At 39.9% G+C, this 18,063-nt stretch overlaps 1 long non-coding RNA gene across 1 annotated transcript; it reads right to left on the reverse strand.

Annotated features, from left to right (window-relative positions):
* Positions 1-14,153: 14,153 nt before the first annotated feature.
* Positions 14,154-17,761, reverse strand: LOC129444052 (uncharacterized). The gene is made up of 4 exons (XR_008644282.2): positions 17,630-17,761; positions 17,030-17,099; positions 14,817-14,923; positions 14,154-14,724 (listed from the first exon to the last, which is right to left on the reverse strand). It is a non-coding gene; the product is annotated as an uncharacterized lncRNA (long non-coding RNA).
* Between the last annotated feature and the right edge of the window lie 302 nt (positions 17,762-18,063).

Here is an 18,063-nt window from a genome sequence, read left to right on the forward strand (position 1 = left end):
CAAGCGGATCAGCAGTTATAACCATTTGAACATTGAATTTTTGCACTGCTGGTGGCGCTATAGAGTTAGTACTAGAGACCCCATTTTTGGTCACATGACTTTTTAAGACCACCACTACAACTGTGCCAAATTTCATCATTTTCCTATGTATGGTTCATGGGGCTGCCATAGACGCCAATGGCTAAGAAGAAGAAGAAGAAGCAGAATAATAATAAATATAGCTGCAAGCAGCGATACGGGGCCAAGCACCATCAGCGCAATGAGCACCCGAAGCACAGCAAGAAACATACAACGTATCAATCACCCAGGGCGCATTGAGCACCCAAGGTGCATCAAGAACACAAGGCACCGCAAAGAACCCAAAGCGTAGCAATGACAGAGCAGAACCACCGCAGTGCAGAGCAGCAACAGAAAACATGGCAAAAATAGAACATATGTGAACTACAGACAGGTCAAGAAGAATAGGTGGGAAAGAACAAAACTTTAATAGAAGAAATTAACATCTGCCTCAGGCGGGATTCGAACCCAAAAACTCAGGATCTCTATGCATACGACTTAACCGATGCGCCACTCAGTAGACACAGCTCAAGGGGCAACAGAAAAGAGCTTACATGCCATACAAAGAATTCAGAAGTTATAAGCAGTTCTATAAGAACTGTAATAGTTTATAACCCCTAGGTGGCGCTGTTCTCTGATTTCCTCAGGACGTCATGCCGAAGCTCCCTACCGATTTTTGCGCCGATATATCCGATACTTCAAAAGTTATAGCAATTTATCACAGATTTCAAAATGGCGGACAGGCGGTTCGGTCAATCCCGGCATAATACATATCGGCAGATGCGGCATGAGCCAAGGAATCCGTAGACACAAATTTAATAATTTTCTGACAAACGACTCAGAAGTTATGCGCAAAAATAGCATTTTTTCTTATCTCATGACCCATAGGTGGCGCTGTCACCAAATTTGGCATGGACCCCCAGTTCATGGTCGACATGAAGCGTACCAAATTTCATTTCGATTGATCAAAGAATGACCGAGATACAGCTTCAGAACCAATTTTGCGTCAATCTCGATAAGTTCACGCATTAATTACTTTTGAATAAAGAAAAATATCAAAATTCTGTTCAGTCATTTTTATGCGGCTCACTCCAAAGATCACATGTGCCAAATCTCATAAGAATTGAACCAAATTTGAAGGAGGAGTAGCGAAAAAACGAAATACTGTACATTTCAAAATGGCCGATACTGTAATGGGAGGAGTCTTACTGTAAAGTATCAAATGCAATAAGCGGGATGAGAGCAATCACGTGTACTAAGTAGAATTTTCATAGAGCAAATGGATCACGAGTTATAACCATTTGAACATTGAATTTTTGAGATGATGGTGGCGCTATAGAGTTACTGCTAGAGACCCCATTTTTGGCCAAATGACTATTTATGACCACCACTACAACTGTGCCAAATTTCATCATTTTCCTATATACGGTTCATAGGGCTGCCATAGACTCCCATTGGGGAAGATTAAGATTAAGATTAAGAAGAATAATAATACTAACAGAAACAATAGGTGCCACAGCACCATAGGTGCTTGGCCCCTAAATATAGCTGCAAGCAGCGATACGGGGCCAAGCACAATCAGCGCAATGAGCTCCCAAAGCACAGCAAGAAAGATACAACTTATCAATCACCCAGGGTGCATTGAGCACCCAAGGTGCATCAAGAACACAAGGCTCAGCAAAGAACCCAAAGCGTAGCAATGACAGAGCAGAACCACCGCAGTGCAGAGCAGCAACAGAAAACATGGTAAAAATAGAACATATGTGAACTACAGACAGGTCAAAAAGAATAGGTGAGAAAGAACAAAACTATAATAGAAGAAATTAACACTTGGCTTAGGTGGGATTCGAACCCATGAACTCAGGATCTCTATGCAAACGACTTAACAGATGCGCCACTCAGTAGACACAGCTCAAGGGGCAGCAGAAAAGAGCTTACATGCCATACAAAGATTCAGAAGTTATAAGCAGTTCTATAGGAACTGTTATAATTTATACCCCTAGGTGGCGCTGTTCTCTGATTTCCTCAGGATGTCATGCCGAAGCTCCCTACCGATTTTTGTGCCGATATATCCGATACTTCAAAAGTTATAGCAATTTATCACAGATTTCAAAATGGCGGACAGGCGGTTCGGTCAATCCCGGCACAATACATATCGGCAGATGCGGCATGAGCCAAGGAATCCGTAGACACCAAGATCATAATTTTCTGACAAACGATTCAGAAGTTATGCGCAAAAATAGCCTTTTTTCCTATCTCATGACCCATAGGTGGCGCTGTCACCAAATTTGGCATGGACCCCCATTTCATAGTCGACATGAAGCGTACCAAATTTCATCTCGATTGATCAAAGAATGACCGAGATACAGCCTCAGAACCAATTTTGCGTCAATCTCGTTAAGTTCACGCATTAATTACTTTTGAATAAAGAAAAATATCAAAATTCTGTTCAGTCATTTCTATGCGGCTCACTCCAAAGATCACATGTGCCAAATCTCATAAGAATTGAACCAAATTTGAAGGAGGAGTAGCGAAAAAACGAAATACTGTACATTTCAAAATGGCCGATACTGTAATGGGTGGAGTCTTACTGTAAGGTATAAAAAACAATAAGCATGAGGAGAGCAATCACGTGTACTAAGTAGAATTTTCATAGAGCAAATGGATTACGAGTTATAACCATTTGAACATTGAATTTTTGAGATGATGGTGGCGCTATAGAGTTACTGCTAGAGACCCCATTTTTGGCCAAATGACTATTTATGACCACCACTACAACTGTGCCAAATTTCATCATTTTCCTATATACGGTTCATAGGGCTGCCATAGACTCCCATTGGGGAAGATTAAGATTAAGATTAAGATTAAGATTAAGAAGAATAATAATACTAACAGAAACAATAGGTGCCACAGCACCATAGGTGCTTGGCCCCTAATAATACTAACAGAAACAATAGGTGCCACAGCACCATAGGTGCTTGGCCCCTAAATATAGCTGCAAGCAGCAACACGGGGTCAAGCACCTTCGGCGCAATGCACACACAGCACAGCAAGCACACAAAGCACAGCAAGCTCACAATGCACAGCAAGCACACAAAGCACAGCAATTACACAAATCACAGCAGGCACACAAAGCACAGCAAGCTCACAAAGCACAGCAAGCACACAAAGCACAGCAAGCACACAAAGCACAGCAAGCTCACAATGCACAGCAAGCACACAAAGCACAGCAATTACACAAATCACAGCAGGCACACAAAGCACAGCAAGCTCACAAAGCACAGCAAGCACACAAAGCACCGCAAGCACACAAAAGCACAACAAGCACACAAAGCATAGCAAGATCACAAAGCACAGCAATTACACAAATCACAGCCAGCACACAAAGCACAGCAAGCTCACAAAGCACAGCAAGCACACAAAGCACAGCAAGCACACAAAGCACAGCAAGCACAGCAATTACACAAATCACAGCAGGCACACAAAGCACAGCAAGCTCACAAAGCACACAAAGCACAGCAAGCACACAAAGCATAGCAAGCTCACAAAGCACAGCAAGCACACAAAGCACAGCAAGCTCACAAAGCACAGCAAGAACCACCATAATGCAGAGCAACAACAGCAAACATGGAAAAATAGAACACATGTGAACTACAGACAGGTTGAGAAGAATTGATGAGGAAGAACAAAACATCATGACTCAGGTGGGATTCGAACCCAGGAACTTAGAATCTAAATGCAATTGGTTAACTAGATGCGCCACTCAGTTTACACAGTCCATGAGGCAGCAGACAAGAGATTAGAGAGCTGAAAGGATTAACATGTCAATCACCAAAGATGCAGAATTGACACAGCAGAAGTAGAAATAACAGAAATACAATGTACATTAGTTCAAGTAAAATTGAAGACAAGCAGATCATTATGTATAGTGATGCTATACAATGTAATATACAGTCACATTAATTTATTACTATGACAAATAGACAATGTCACAGGCACGGTAAACTTTAGAGTGGTATTTCTAAGAAAGAGAACAGAATATCAAAAATCTGTTCGGTCACATCTGTGCGGATTGCTCCAAACATTATACGAGCAGAACCTGACATAAAATACACAAAATTTGTAAAAGGAGTAGCGAAAAAATCATTTACCATATGCCTTACAATAACACCTGAACATAATGTTGGAAAATGACAAACAAGGTATCGTTGCAATCGGCATAAAACAGTGAATACAATTTCACAAAGAAAATGTATATCAGACAATGTATTCAGAAGTTATAAGCAGTTCAATAAGAACTGTTATAGTTTATAACCCCTAGGTGGCGCTGTACTCTGACTTCCCATGTACCTTCAGGACATCATGTCGCAGCTCCTTACCATTTTTTGCGCGGATATGTCCAATAGTTCAAAAAGTATAACAATTTATTTGAAATTTCAAAATGGCGGACAGGCGGTTTGGTCAAACCCGGCATAATTCACATCGACAGATGCGGCATGAGGTAAGCAATCCATAGACATCAAGATCATAATTTTCTGACAAACAGTTCAGAAGTTATGGGCAATAATAGCCTATTTTTCTATCTCATGACCCATAGGTGGCGCTGTCACCAAATTTGGCATGGACCCCAAGTTCATGGTCCACATGAAGTGTACCAAATTTCATTTCAATTGATCAAAGAATGACTGAGATACAGCTTCAGAACCATTTTTGCGTCAACCTCGTTAAGTTTGCGCATTTATTACTTTTGAACAAAGATCAATATCAAAATTCTGTTCGGTCATTTCTATGCAGCTCACTCCAAAGATCATCTGTGCCAAATCTCATAAGAATTGAACCGCATTTTAAGAAGGAGTAGCGAAAAAACGAAATACTGTACATTTCAAAATGGCCGCTACTGTAATGGGTGGAGTCTTACTGTAAAGTATCAAATTCAATAAGCACGATGAGAGCAATCACGTGTACTAAGTAGAATTTTCATAGTTCAAATGTATCATTAGTTATAACAGTTCGAACATTGATTTTTTGGACTACTGGTGGCGCTATAGAGTTACTGCTAAAGACCCCATTTTTGGTCACATGACTATTTATGACCACCTCTACATCTGTGCCAAATTTCATCATTTTCCTATGTACGGTTCATAGGGCTACCATAGACTCCCATTGGGGAAAAATAATAATAATAATAATAATAATAATAATAATAATAAATATAGCTGCAAGCAGCAACACGGGGTCAAGCACCTTCGGCGCAATGCACACACAGCACAGCAAGCACACAAAGCACAGCAAGCTCACAATGCACAGCAAGCACACAAAGCACAGCAATTACACAAATCACAGCAGGCACACAAAGCACAGCAAGCTCACAAAGCACAGCAAGCACACAAAGCACAGCAAGCACACAAAGCACAGCAAGCACACAATGCACAGCAAGCACACAAAGCACAGCAATTACACAAATCACAGCAGGCACACAAAGCACAGCAAGCTCACAATGCACAGCAAGCACACAAAGCACAGCAATTACACAAATCACAGCAGGCACACAAAGCACAGCAAGCTCACAAAGCACAGCAAGCTCACAAAGCACAGCAAGCAAACAAAGCACAACAAGCACACAAAGCATAGCAAGAACACAAAGCACAGCAATTACACAAATCACAGCCGGCACACAAAGCACAGCAAGCTCACAAAGCACAGCAAGCACACAAAGCACAGCAAGCACACAAACACAGCAAGCACAGCAATTACACAAATCACAGCAGGCACACAAAGCACAGCAAGCTCACAAAGCACAGCAAGCACACAAAGCATAGCAAGCTCACAAAGCACAGCAAGCACACAAAGCACAGCAAGCTCACAAAGCACAGCAAGAACCACCATAATGCAGAGCAACAACAGCAAACATGGAAAAATAGAACACATGTGAACTACAGACAGGTTGAGAAGAATTGATGAGGAAGAACAAAACGTCATGACTCAGGTGGGATTTGAACCCAGGAACTCAGAATCTCAATGCATATGATTAACTAGATGCGCCACTCAGTTGACACAGTTCATGAAGCAGCAGACAAGAGATTAGAGAGCTGAAAGGATTAACATATGTCAATCACCAAAGATGCAGGAAAGACACAGCAGAAGCACCACAATGCAGAGCAACAACAGCAAACATGGAAAAATAGAACACATGTGAACTACAGACAGGTTGAGAAGAATTGATGAGGAAGAACAAAACATCATGACTCAGGTGGGATTCGAACCCTGGAACTTAGAATCTAAATGCAATTGGTTAACTAGATGCGCCACTCAGTTTACAGAGTTCATGAGGCAGCAGACCAGAGATTAGAGAGCTAAAAGGATTAACATGTCAATCACCAAAGATGCAGAATTGACACAGCAGAAGTAGAAATAACACAAATACAATGTACATTAGTTCAAGTGAAATTGAAGACAAGCAGATCATTATGTATAGTGATGCTATACAATGTAATATACAGTCACATTAATTTATTACTATGACAAATAGACAACGTCACAGGCACGGTGAACTTTAGAGTGGTATTTCTAAGAAAGAGAACAGAATATCAAAAATCTGTTCGGTCACATCTGTGCGGATTGCTCCAAACATTATACGAGCAGAACCTGACATAAAATACACAAAATTTGTAAAAGGAGTAGCGAAAAAATCATTTACCATATGCCTTACAATAACACCTGAACATAATGTTGGAAAATGACAAACAAGGTATCGTTGCGATCAGCATAAAACAGTGAATACAATTTCACAAAGAAAATGTATATCAGACAATGTATTCAGAAGTTATAAGCAGTTCAATAAGAACTGTTATAGTTTATAACCCCTAGGTGGCGCTGTACTCTGACTTCCCATGTACCTTCAGGACATCATGTCGAAGCTCCTTACCATTTTTTGCGCGGATATGTCCAATAGTTCAAAAAATATAACAATTTATTTGAAATTTCAAAATGGCGGACAGGCGGTTTGGTCAAACCCGGCATAATTCACATCGACAGATGCGGCATGAGGTAAGCAATCCATAGACATCAAGATCATAATTTTCTGACAAACAGTTCAGAAGTTATGGGCAATAATAGCCTATTTTTCTATCTCATGACCCATAGGTGGCGCTGTCACCAAATTTGGCATGGACCCCAAGTTCATGGTCCACATGAAGTGTACCAAATTTCATTTCAATTGATCAAAGAATGACTGAGCTACAGCTTCAGAACCATTTTTGCGTCAACCTCGTTAAGTTTGCGCATTTATTACTTTTGAACAAAGATCAATATCAAAATTCTGTTCGGTCATTTCTATGCGGCTCACTCCAAAGATCATCTGTGCCAAATCTCATAAGAATTGAACCGCATTTGAAGGAGGAGTAGCGAAAAAACGAAATACTGTACATTTCAAAATGGACGCTACTGTAATGGGTGGAGTCTTACTGTAAAGTATCAAATTCAATAAGCACGATGAGAGCAATCACGTGTACTAAGTAGAATTTTCATAGATCAAATGGTTCACCAATTATAACAGTTTGAACATTGATTTTTTGGACTACTGGTGGCGCTATAGAGTTACTGCTAAAGACCCCATTTTTGGTCACATGACTATTTATGACCACCTCTACATCTGTGCCAAATTTCATCATTTTCCTATGTACGGTTCATAGGGCTGCCATAGACTCCCATTGGGGAAAAATAATAATAATAATAATAATAATAATAATAAATATAGCTGCAAGCAGCAACACGGGGTCAAGCACCTTCGGCGCAATGCACACAAAGCACACAAAGCACAGCAATTACACAAATCACAGCAAGCTCACAAAGCACAACAAGCTCACAAAGCACAGCAAGCACACAAATCACAGCAGGCACACAAAGCACAGCAAGCTCACAAAGCACAGCAAGCACACAAAGCACAGCAAGCACACAAAGCACAGCAAGCACAGCAATTACACAAATCACAGCAGGCACACAAAGCACAACCAGCACACAAAGCACAGCAAGCTCACAAAGCACAGCAAGCTCACAAAGCACAGCAAGCTCACAAAGCACAGCAAGCTCACAAAGCACAGCAAGAACCACCATAATGCAGAGCAACAACAGCAAACATGGAAAAATAGAACACATGTGAACTACAGACAGGTTGAGAAGAATTGATGAGGAAGAACAAAACATCATGACTCAGGTGGGATTCGAACCCAGGAACTCAGAATCTCAATGCATATGATTAACTAGATGCACCACTCAGTTGACACAGTTCATGAGGCAGCAGACAAGAGATTAGAGAGCTGAAAGGATTAACATATGTCAATCACCAAAGATGCAGGAAAGACACAGCAGAAGCACCACAATGCAGAGCAACAACAGCAAACATGGAAAAATAGAACACATGTGAACTACAGACAGGTTGAGAAGAATTGATGAGGAAGAACAAAACATCATGACTCAGGTGGGATTCGAACCCAGGAACTTAGAATCTAAATGCAAATGGTTAACTAGATGCGCCACTCAGTTTACACAGTTCATGAGGCAGCAGACAAGAGATTAGAGAGCTGAAAGGATTAACATATGTCAATCACCAAAGATGCAGAATTGACACAGCAGAAGTAGAAATAACAGAAATACAATGTACATTAGTTCAAGTGAAATTGAAGACAAGCAGATCATTATGTATAGTGATGCTATACAATGTAATATACAGTCACATTAATTTATTACTATGACAAATAGACAACGTCACAGGCACGGTAAACTTTAGAGTGGTATTTCTAAGAAAGAGAACAGAATATTAAAAATCTGTTCGGTCACATCTGTGCGGATTGCTCCAAACATTATACGAGCAGAACCTGACATAAAATACACAAAATTTGTAAAAGGAGTAGCGAAAAAATCATTTACCATATGCCTTACAATAAAACCTGAACATAATGTTGGAAAATGACAAACAAGGTATCGTTGCGATCGGCATAAAACAGTGAATACAATTTCACAAAGAAAATGTATATCAGACAATGTATTCAGAAGTTATAAGCAGTTCAATAAGAACTTTTATAGTTTATCACCCCTAGGTGGCGCTGTACTCTGACTTCCCATTTACCTTCAGGACATCATGTCGAAGCTCCTTACCATTTTTTGCGCGGATATGTCCAATAGTTCAAAAAATATAACAATTTATTTGAAATTTCAAAATGGCGGACAGGCGGTTTGGTCAAACCCGGCATAATTCACATCGACAGATGCGGCATGAGGTAAGCAATCCATAGACATCAAGATCATAATTTTCTGACAAACAGTTCAGAAGTTATGGGCAATAATAGCCTATTTTTCTATCTCATGACCCATAGGTGGCGCTGTCACCAAATTTGGCATGGACCCCAAGTTCATGGTCCACATGAAGTGTACCAAATTTCATTTCAATTGATCAAAGAATGACTGAGCTACAGCTTCAGAACCATTTTTGCGTCAACCTCGTTAAGTTTGCGCATTAATTACTTTTGAACAAAGATCAATATCAAAATTCTGATCGGTCATTTCTATGCGGCTCACTCCAAAGATCATCTGTGCCAAATCTCATAAGAATTGAACCGCATTTGAACGAGGAGTAGCGAAAAAACGAAATACTGTACATTTCAAAATGGCCGCTACTGTAATGGGTGGAGTCTTACTGTAAAGTATCAAATTCAATAAGCACGATGAGAGCAATCACGTGTACTAAGTAGAATTTTCATAGATCAAATGGTTCACCAATTATAACAGTTTGAACATTGATTTTTTGGACTACTGGTGGCGCTATAGAGTTACTGCTAAAGACCCCATTTTTGGTCACATGACTATTTATGACCACCTCTACATCTGTGCCAAATTTCATCATTTTCCTATGTACGGTTCATAGGGCTGCCATAGACTCCCATTGGGGAAAAATAATAATAATAATAATAATAATAATAATAATAATACTAACAAAAACAATAGGTGTCTCAGCACCTTCGGTGCTTGACCCCTAATAATACTAACAAAAACAATAGGTGTCTCAGCACCTTCGGTGCTTGACCCCTAATAATACTAACAAAAACAATAGGTGTCTCAGCACCTTCGGTGCTTGACCCCTAATAATACTAACAAAAACAATAGGTGTCTCAGCACCTTCGGTGCTTGACCCCTAAATATAGCTGCAAGCAGCGATACGGGGCCAAGCACCATCAGCGCAATGAGCACCCAAAGCACATGAAGAAAGATACAACGTATCAATCACCCAGGGCGCATTGAGCACCCAAGGTGCATCAAGAACACAAGGCGCCGCAAAGAACCCAAAGCATAGCAATGACAGAGCAGAACCACCGCAGTGCAGAGCAGCAACAGAAAACATGGCAAAAATAGAACATATGTGAACTACCGACAGGTCAAGAAGAATAGGTGGGAAAGAACAAAACATTAATAGTAGAAATTAACATCTGCCTCAGGCAGGATTCGAACCCATGAACTCAGGATCTCTATGCATACGACTTAACAGATGTGCCACTCAGTAGACACAGCTCAAGGATCAGCAGTAGGGAGCTTACATGCCATACAAAGAATTCAGAAGTTATAAGCAGTTCTATAAGAACTGTTGTAGTTTATAACCCCTAGGTGGCGCTGTTCTCTGATTTCCTCAGGATGTCATGCTGAAGCTCCCTACCGATTTTTGCGCCGATATATCCGATACTTCAAAAGTTATAGCAATTTATCACAGATTTCAAAATGGCGGACAGGCGGTTCGGTCAATCCCGGCATAATACATATCGACAGATGCGGCATGAGCCAAGGAATCCGTAGACACAAAGATCATAATTTTCTGACAAACAGTTCAGATGTTATGGGCAAAAATAGCCTATTTTCATATCTCATGACCCATAGGTGGCGCTGTCACCAAATTTGGCATGAACCCCAAGTTCATGGTCCACATGAAGTGTACCAAATTTCATTTCAATTGATCAAAGAATGACCGAGCTACAGCTTCAGAACCATTTTTGCGTCAACCTTGTTAAGTTTGCCCATTTATTTCTTTTGAACAAAGATAAATATCAAAATTCTGTTCAGTCATTTCTATGCGGCTCACTCCAAAGTTCACCTGTGCCAAATTTCATAAGAATTGAACCACATTTGAAGGAGGAGTAGCGAATAAACGGAATACTGTACATTTCAAAATGGCCGCTACTGTAATGGGTGGAGTTTTACTGTAAGGTATTAAAAACAACAAGCATGAGGAGAGCAATCACGTGTACTAAGTAGAATTTTCATAGATTAAGCGGATTAGCAGTTATAACCATTTGAACATTGAATTTTTGCACTGCTGGTGGCGCTATAGAGTTAGGACTAGAGACCCCATTTTTGGTCACATGACTTTTTAAGACCACCACTACAACTGTGCCACATTTCATCATTTTCCTACGTACGGTTCATAGGGCTGCCATAGACTCCCATTGGGGAAGAAGATGAAGAATAATAATACTGACAGTTCCAATAGGTGCCTCAGCACCTTCGGTGCTTGGCCCCTAATAATAATACTAACAATTCCAATAGGTGTCACAGCACCTTCGGTGCTTGACCCCTAATTATAGCTGTAACATGCTTTTTCCAAGAGAAAAATAGATTAATAATGCCTGCATTCAAATTTATTGGCAATGATCTTTGGCATGCCAGCTACATCTACCATGGCACAGTGAGGTAGAGGCCATTTGTTATACTTTTACATTAATGAACAAACCAGTGTGTCTGTTGTGGACAATTAACATGGACAAAATAGCCCCTGGTGGTGCATGTTAGAACTACACACCATCTGGACCCAAAAACATTTTTGATGGACACTCAAAAGTGCGGAAGCTGAGAAAGGTTATGTACTACTTTTATTTTCGCTTGCTTGTTTTTTCATGATCACGACTTAAATTCTCTTTATCACGAGAGGACAAAAGTTGTTTTTCGTGATCTCGACATAACAAAAGCCATATTCTTGTTATGTGATTAAAGCTTACGTGTACTCAATAGAACGTGTTGTTTTGTTTGTAGAAAGCAAAAGCATATTTTGCTAAATTAGCATGGATGAACAAATTTGATTTTACTTGGAATAATAATAATGAAAAAAATATATTTGCAAGCAACATATAAAACAAATATTTTTGTTATATTACAGCAAAAGGTATTAAAGGCCTCCTCGGAACAATGTTACAGTCTGAGAAAAATTTGGTAAATGAATAAGATACTAACAGCACAACTTCCACCCGAATTGTCTGCCAGATAAGGTATGGTTTACACTCTGATGAAATAAGATGAAGCACTTTAAAGCACTTAGATCTGTGAAGACAATATTAATGGTAAAAGCATATCTAAGCATACAGCATGTAAAACTGAACTGTCAAAACCTAAAAACTGTTAAACATGGTACTACCATCAATTACCGAGGTCAGTGTATACAGTGCACATGGTTATGAATGGTCAGCCTGCAAAGTTAGTTTATTAACCTGCTGTCCTGCCTCACATACGGTTCACACAGCCATCAACCAGTACAATAACCACTAGTGGTTTGTGCGTTCAATAGACTGCTCGAGTAAAATGTTATTAGTAATGGGTCGCTGTCTTGATTTCTGTCCCACTCAATGGCTACTCTTCACTGGGCAGAGATTGAGCAGCCATTAATCAGGAGCCTGGCAGCCGGTGGACTAAAACTAAAGCTGTTAGATTTTCAGTGTGTGTAATGGAAATGTGATTGCATTCGAAATCAGTCAATATGCCTTTTTTTGTAATACAGGTGACATCACATCCGGCATCAAAAAGTAGAGTAAATCAGGGCTCAACATAAAAGACTTCCCGGTGGCCTGGGGCAAGCGTGAAAGACGTTCGGGCCAGTAAAAAGTATTGTCACTTGCCCGATCGGGCCCAGTGCTTCACCCTCAGCTACTAAAATATATTTTCATTGATGTATATAATTTAAAATCTTGGAAGCAGATGTTTACTTGGGTAAAACACAACAAATATTTTGCACAATTTGCTGTCAGTTTACAGGTAGAGCAGAAAAGTTGGGAGCCTTTATTCGTTGGAACATGTCTGTTGTATATGAATACAATTATATTTGACTTTAGAATTATTATTTTTTAAATATGTGACACTGACATTTTTTTATTGGGGCCAGTAAAAATTTTGGCAGGGCAAGTGAAAATCTGAACCACTGGCCTGACCGGGCCAGTATAAAAAATTATTTGCCTTGAGCCCTGTAATTCAATTTAAAAATGTGAAATTGTTTGTATTAATGGTGGTAAATTAATACGTTAAGGCGATTACGTTTAGGTCAGTAACAGTACATTCACACGGGACGGAAGCGGTAAGGCTTGAAAAGTTGAGAAATGTTCAACTTTTGCTGCAAGCAACGGCAGTGACGCGGCGCCGGCGGATCCACAATTCAGTTCGGCAACGCATGACGTCACCCATTAAAAGTAAGTTACTGATTGTACATACAGTTTTCAAGTTTACCAGCTAAAAATCACAAACTTGGGTCAACATTTCAATTTGCTGTATTGGGCTGAATACTTCCTCAAACATTAACTCTGGTGGTCCTCAATGCTAGCCAGGGGGTCCGTGAAATAATTTTTAATAAATTATATATTTGGTTTTGTTTTATTAAAAATTGGATATTTACCATGTCAGTAAAAAGTAAAAGTATAGGGTAAGTTTATGCTTAACTATTCAAATTTTAAGGGGGTCCTTGGAAACGTTTGGTTACATGTTTATGACGTAGGAAACCAATGCGATTTCAAACTGTGGTTTTGAGTCTTTGAAAAACTGCAATTTTATGGAAAAAATACTCAGCAATGTTGTTGAATAATGAATTTGCAGATAATTTGTCTAAAAAGTATACTAAAACACCACTTAGACATATAAACAACAATAAAACATGTTTTCATCACAAGGGGACTTTAAAAGTCTAATTGTTTGTAATATCAGTCATGGGGATTTTAGAGATAAGGGAAGGCATCAAAAAACCCTTTTAATATGAAAAATCTGTAGCGAGCAGAAATTTATGCAAACGTTACGCAAAGATGATTCACACAATGTGAGAAACCTTTTTAATCCTTTTTAAAAGAAATGGTGAGAGACAAAATCAGAGCATTGACTTCACACAGACTTGTGTGTGTTTGTTTTAAATCCATCACCCCATTACCCAGTCCAAGCATTTCAAACACCAACTTGGCATCCCTCTTTAAGATTGATGCAGCACAACAGTAGACGATTCAGTGTCATATCTATAAGTTGCCCTCAACTGAATTGTGCTAAGTCTCTTTCTTTTAACAGTAAATATGCCCAACTTCCAACAAGCGTAGCTTATTTTACATGCGACTAATTTCCGAGGCTCAGCTCTCTAGAGGCCGAGACGAGGCCTTAAGTAGAACAGGTGTTCACATTTTTAAGGGTAGCGAGAGAGTCTATCTTTGTCGAGGACAGAAGGCTTGAAGGAAGAAATGCTGGCCAGTATCACAGATGGGCAAAGATCCAGCACACGGCCCTGTCTTATCTTCTGTCCGGAGACAGCTGTGACGCAGCAGCGCGTAGCGCCGCAATCAGGCATGAGTCACGTGAGTGGAGTGCTGATGGTGGGAGAATGTGACAGCTTCCCTGCGTTCATCACAACAGGATGGACAGTCAGAGATGTTATAAAGCCAAGCCTTTCAACAAATGTTGACCTCTAAGATGATTAATTTGTTTACCAACAAAGTAGTGACTGTCACCATGCTGGTGACTGTCATGATGATGTCAGGAAAAGAGAACTGAGTAGTCATTTGTTTAGTCTCTGCAAGTCTTTCATCAAAAACTACTGTATAATGATGACATATTAACAGTCCAGTGAACTCTTGTATAATTTACTTACCCTTGCACATGTCTATCATCTTTCAGACAAGCACATTTGGAGTTATTTTTGTAAATGTTCTAGCCTATAATGATAGAAAACAGGGATCAGGGAACAACTTCTGACCACCCGCTGTTGTGGGTTCCTTCTCTACAACATTAGGAAAATTAGACTTTTCCTATCTGAGCGTGCTATACAAGTCCTAGTCCAGGCTCTTGTCATGTCCAGACTGGACTATTGCAGTGCGTTACTGGCCGGACTCCCAGCTTGCACAACCAAACCCCTAAAGTTGCTCCAGAATGCAGAGGCAAGAGTGGTCTTCAATAAGCCAAAGAGGGCACATGTCACTCTTCTCTTTGCCAGGTTACACTGGCTTCCTATTAGCCTGGTCCAACTAGACTCTCGTACATTCATTTCATTTGTACAGAGAGTCTGGCACACTCCATTGCAAAGCGTTACTTCCGTTAAGAAGGGTCCTCTGTTGAAGTTTAAAACTATTGGATCTGCCCAGGGTCACTCAGAATCTGCCATAGGCGATCGCTAACGTGTGGTCGTGAATTATATCATGTGCCGAAACCGTCCGAAACAACAAGTCTGAATAATCAGAGCAACAAAACTTTGCTCTTTTGCAGTTTTGCAACAACGGACCGAATAGCTGTTCTCACGTCTTTTGTCCGCTGCCATTACTGAACTACAACTCAAGCTTACGCACGTTTTAGCCACCCCCCTCTGTTCGGTGATTGGACCTGCAGATTTTTGCAGGAGAAAACGAAACTCTACACAGCAGTCCCAGACGTAGTACTGAAGCGAAATTAAAATTAAGCGGAAGCACGTAGGAGGGCGGAGCCAGGCTAGCTTCCTATAGCAGCTTACAAAAAATTCAAAGCTCTGCTCCTGGCCTTTAAAACTACCACTGGGTCGGCACCCCATTACCTTCACTCCCTTGTACAGACTTATGTACCCTCTAGATCCCTACGCTTTGCCACTGCGCGACGGCTTGTGGTGTCATCTCAAAAAGGGAAAAAATCACTATCATGTACCTTCTCTAAATCTGTTCCACATTTGTGGATTGATCTGCCGGTTGCGACAAGATCGGCTAAATCTGTAGCCGGCTAAAAACCCATCTCTTTTGCCAACACCTCACTTACTAATACAAAGCTTAATATCCTTATCTTTTCTCTACTGTATCTGTAAAAAGAAAAGAAATGTAACCCATGGCTATCATGTATACTATGTTAGACTTGATGAGACTAGTTCTAGTGCTGTTCTTATATTGTTCTAATTGTTTACCTTATTTTTAAGTTGCTTTGGACAAAAGTGTCTGCTAAATGACTAAGTGTAAATGTAAACCCTAATAAAGTGGATCCATCCATCACAAAAGTAATCCACACAGCTTCAAGGGGTTAATAAAGGTCTTCTGCGGTTAATCAATGTGATATTTAAATCCATATTTATAACTTTAAAAATTATAATAACTAGCTTCCATTAATGACGCCATCTAGAACTCACACAGTTTACTAGCAACGCGATGACAATAAACTCTCACTACACTGATGCTGCGTACACACCAAAAGCGAAACCGTGTGTTCCTAGCTCTAAATTACTCGCGGGATTTAGCTTTGTGCTATGCTAATTTTTTGCTTGAGTTAAATATTGCTAGTTTCCGTGCTAATCATTTTGCGCTATTTGCATCACCCTGCGCAAGTTTGCATCTTTTCGCGTCTTTGCATTGACTTTGTAATCTACTATTGTTGAATTCGCTTTTGGTGTGTACACCTAAAAAAAAACTCTTTGTGAGTCCGATATTGCACTGTTAACATAAGCTAGTTATTATAAAGCTAGTTTACAAAGTTTGAATTATGGATATTTTTCTTACATTAATGCATCTTTTACATGCAGAAGCCCTTCATTAACCCTTTGGAGCCGTGTGGATTACTTGAAGGATAAATGCACTATTTTAAAGTCAGAAGTTGTTCCCTGAGTGATCCCTACTGTTATAAAGTGTGGAACAGCAAGGACCTTTACTAAAATAAATCCAAATGTGTTCTTATGAAGTATGTTGGATATCTGTACCTCAGATGGCTTGAGGGTGGGTAAATCATGGGGTCATTTTGATATTTGGCTGGAGTTTTGCTTTAAGCTCCTGAAAGCACATAAACCTATCATTGAAATAATCTGTGCCTTATGAATAGTTGTCATGTGCATGTTTTATCTCGAGAAATACAAGAACAAATCAGATTGAATGGTATCAAAATGCGCCATTTTTGAGTTGACCAATCTGATTTATGTTTCCATACGTGATAAGCTACATATGATTTCTATATGTGTAAATAATGTTTTCTCTCACAAATGCGTTGTTTCACATGTACCGAGGCACTGGAGTCATTTGAATTACTAATGGATGGATGTTCTTTATGGAGATTTACCATGTATGTTCCCAACATAACAAAGGCATTTTTATATAATATATAATTTTTCCATCTCACATTCTTTTTCATATTTCAAAGTTGCAGTTGTTAAGGTGTTTGTTTGTTTATTTATAGTTTTAGGTTCATTGTTAATAGTATTTGAGCACGTCTCCCTGTCAATGTAACGCACCTAACTAACGTTAAGCATTCAAAAATGTAAACAGCGCATTGTCGCTTGGTCAGAAAAGTAAAAAGAAACACTCACAGTTGTAGCCGAGAAACACGTTTTAGTCAACAAGACCAAATGTGAACATTTTGGCTGAATGAAAGTCATCAGATACCAGTGAACAGCGCAAACAAACTGCAGGTCGCATTCATCTTCCTCTCGGTGCCTGAACTGACAAGCATGCAGTGACGACAACATGCGTTACTCTCGTTCGCCCACAGAGGGCGCCAAAGCGTGAGAAATAATTCATGTGTGGACCCACACCACAGACTAGACATCGCCTAAAATTGATTAAACCAAACCTAGAAGGAAACTCAAATTCACTAGCATCATAAACATGAGACAGACTTTGATATTTGAGAAGCTGTGAATGATTCATAAACCTCACCGTTTTCACCGTCAAACCTCATCTTTAATTTTTCAGCAGCAGAGTAGGGTTAAAGTGAGCACTAATCTCCCAGTCTGGTGTCTGT

Source organism: Misgurnus anguillicaudatus, chromosome 21 (genome assembly GCF_027580225.2).
Source record: "Misgurnus anguillicaudatus chromosome 21, ASM2758022v2, whole genome shotgun sequence".
In the NCBI taxonomy this organism is placed as follows: domain Eukaryota; kingdom Metazoa; phylum Chordata; class Actinopteri; order Cypriniformes; family Cobitidae; genus Misgurnus; species Misgurnus anguillicaudatus.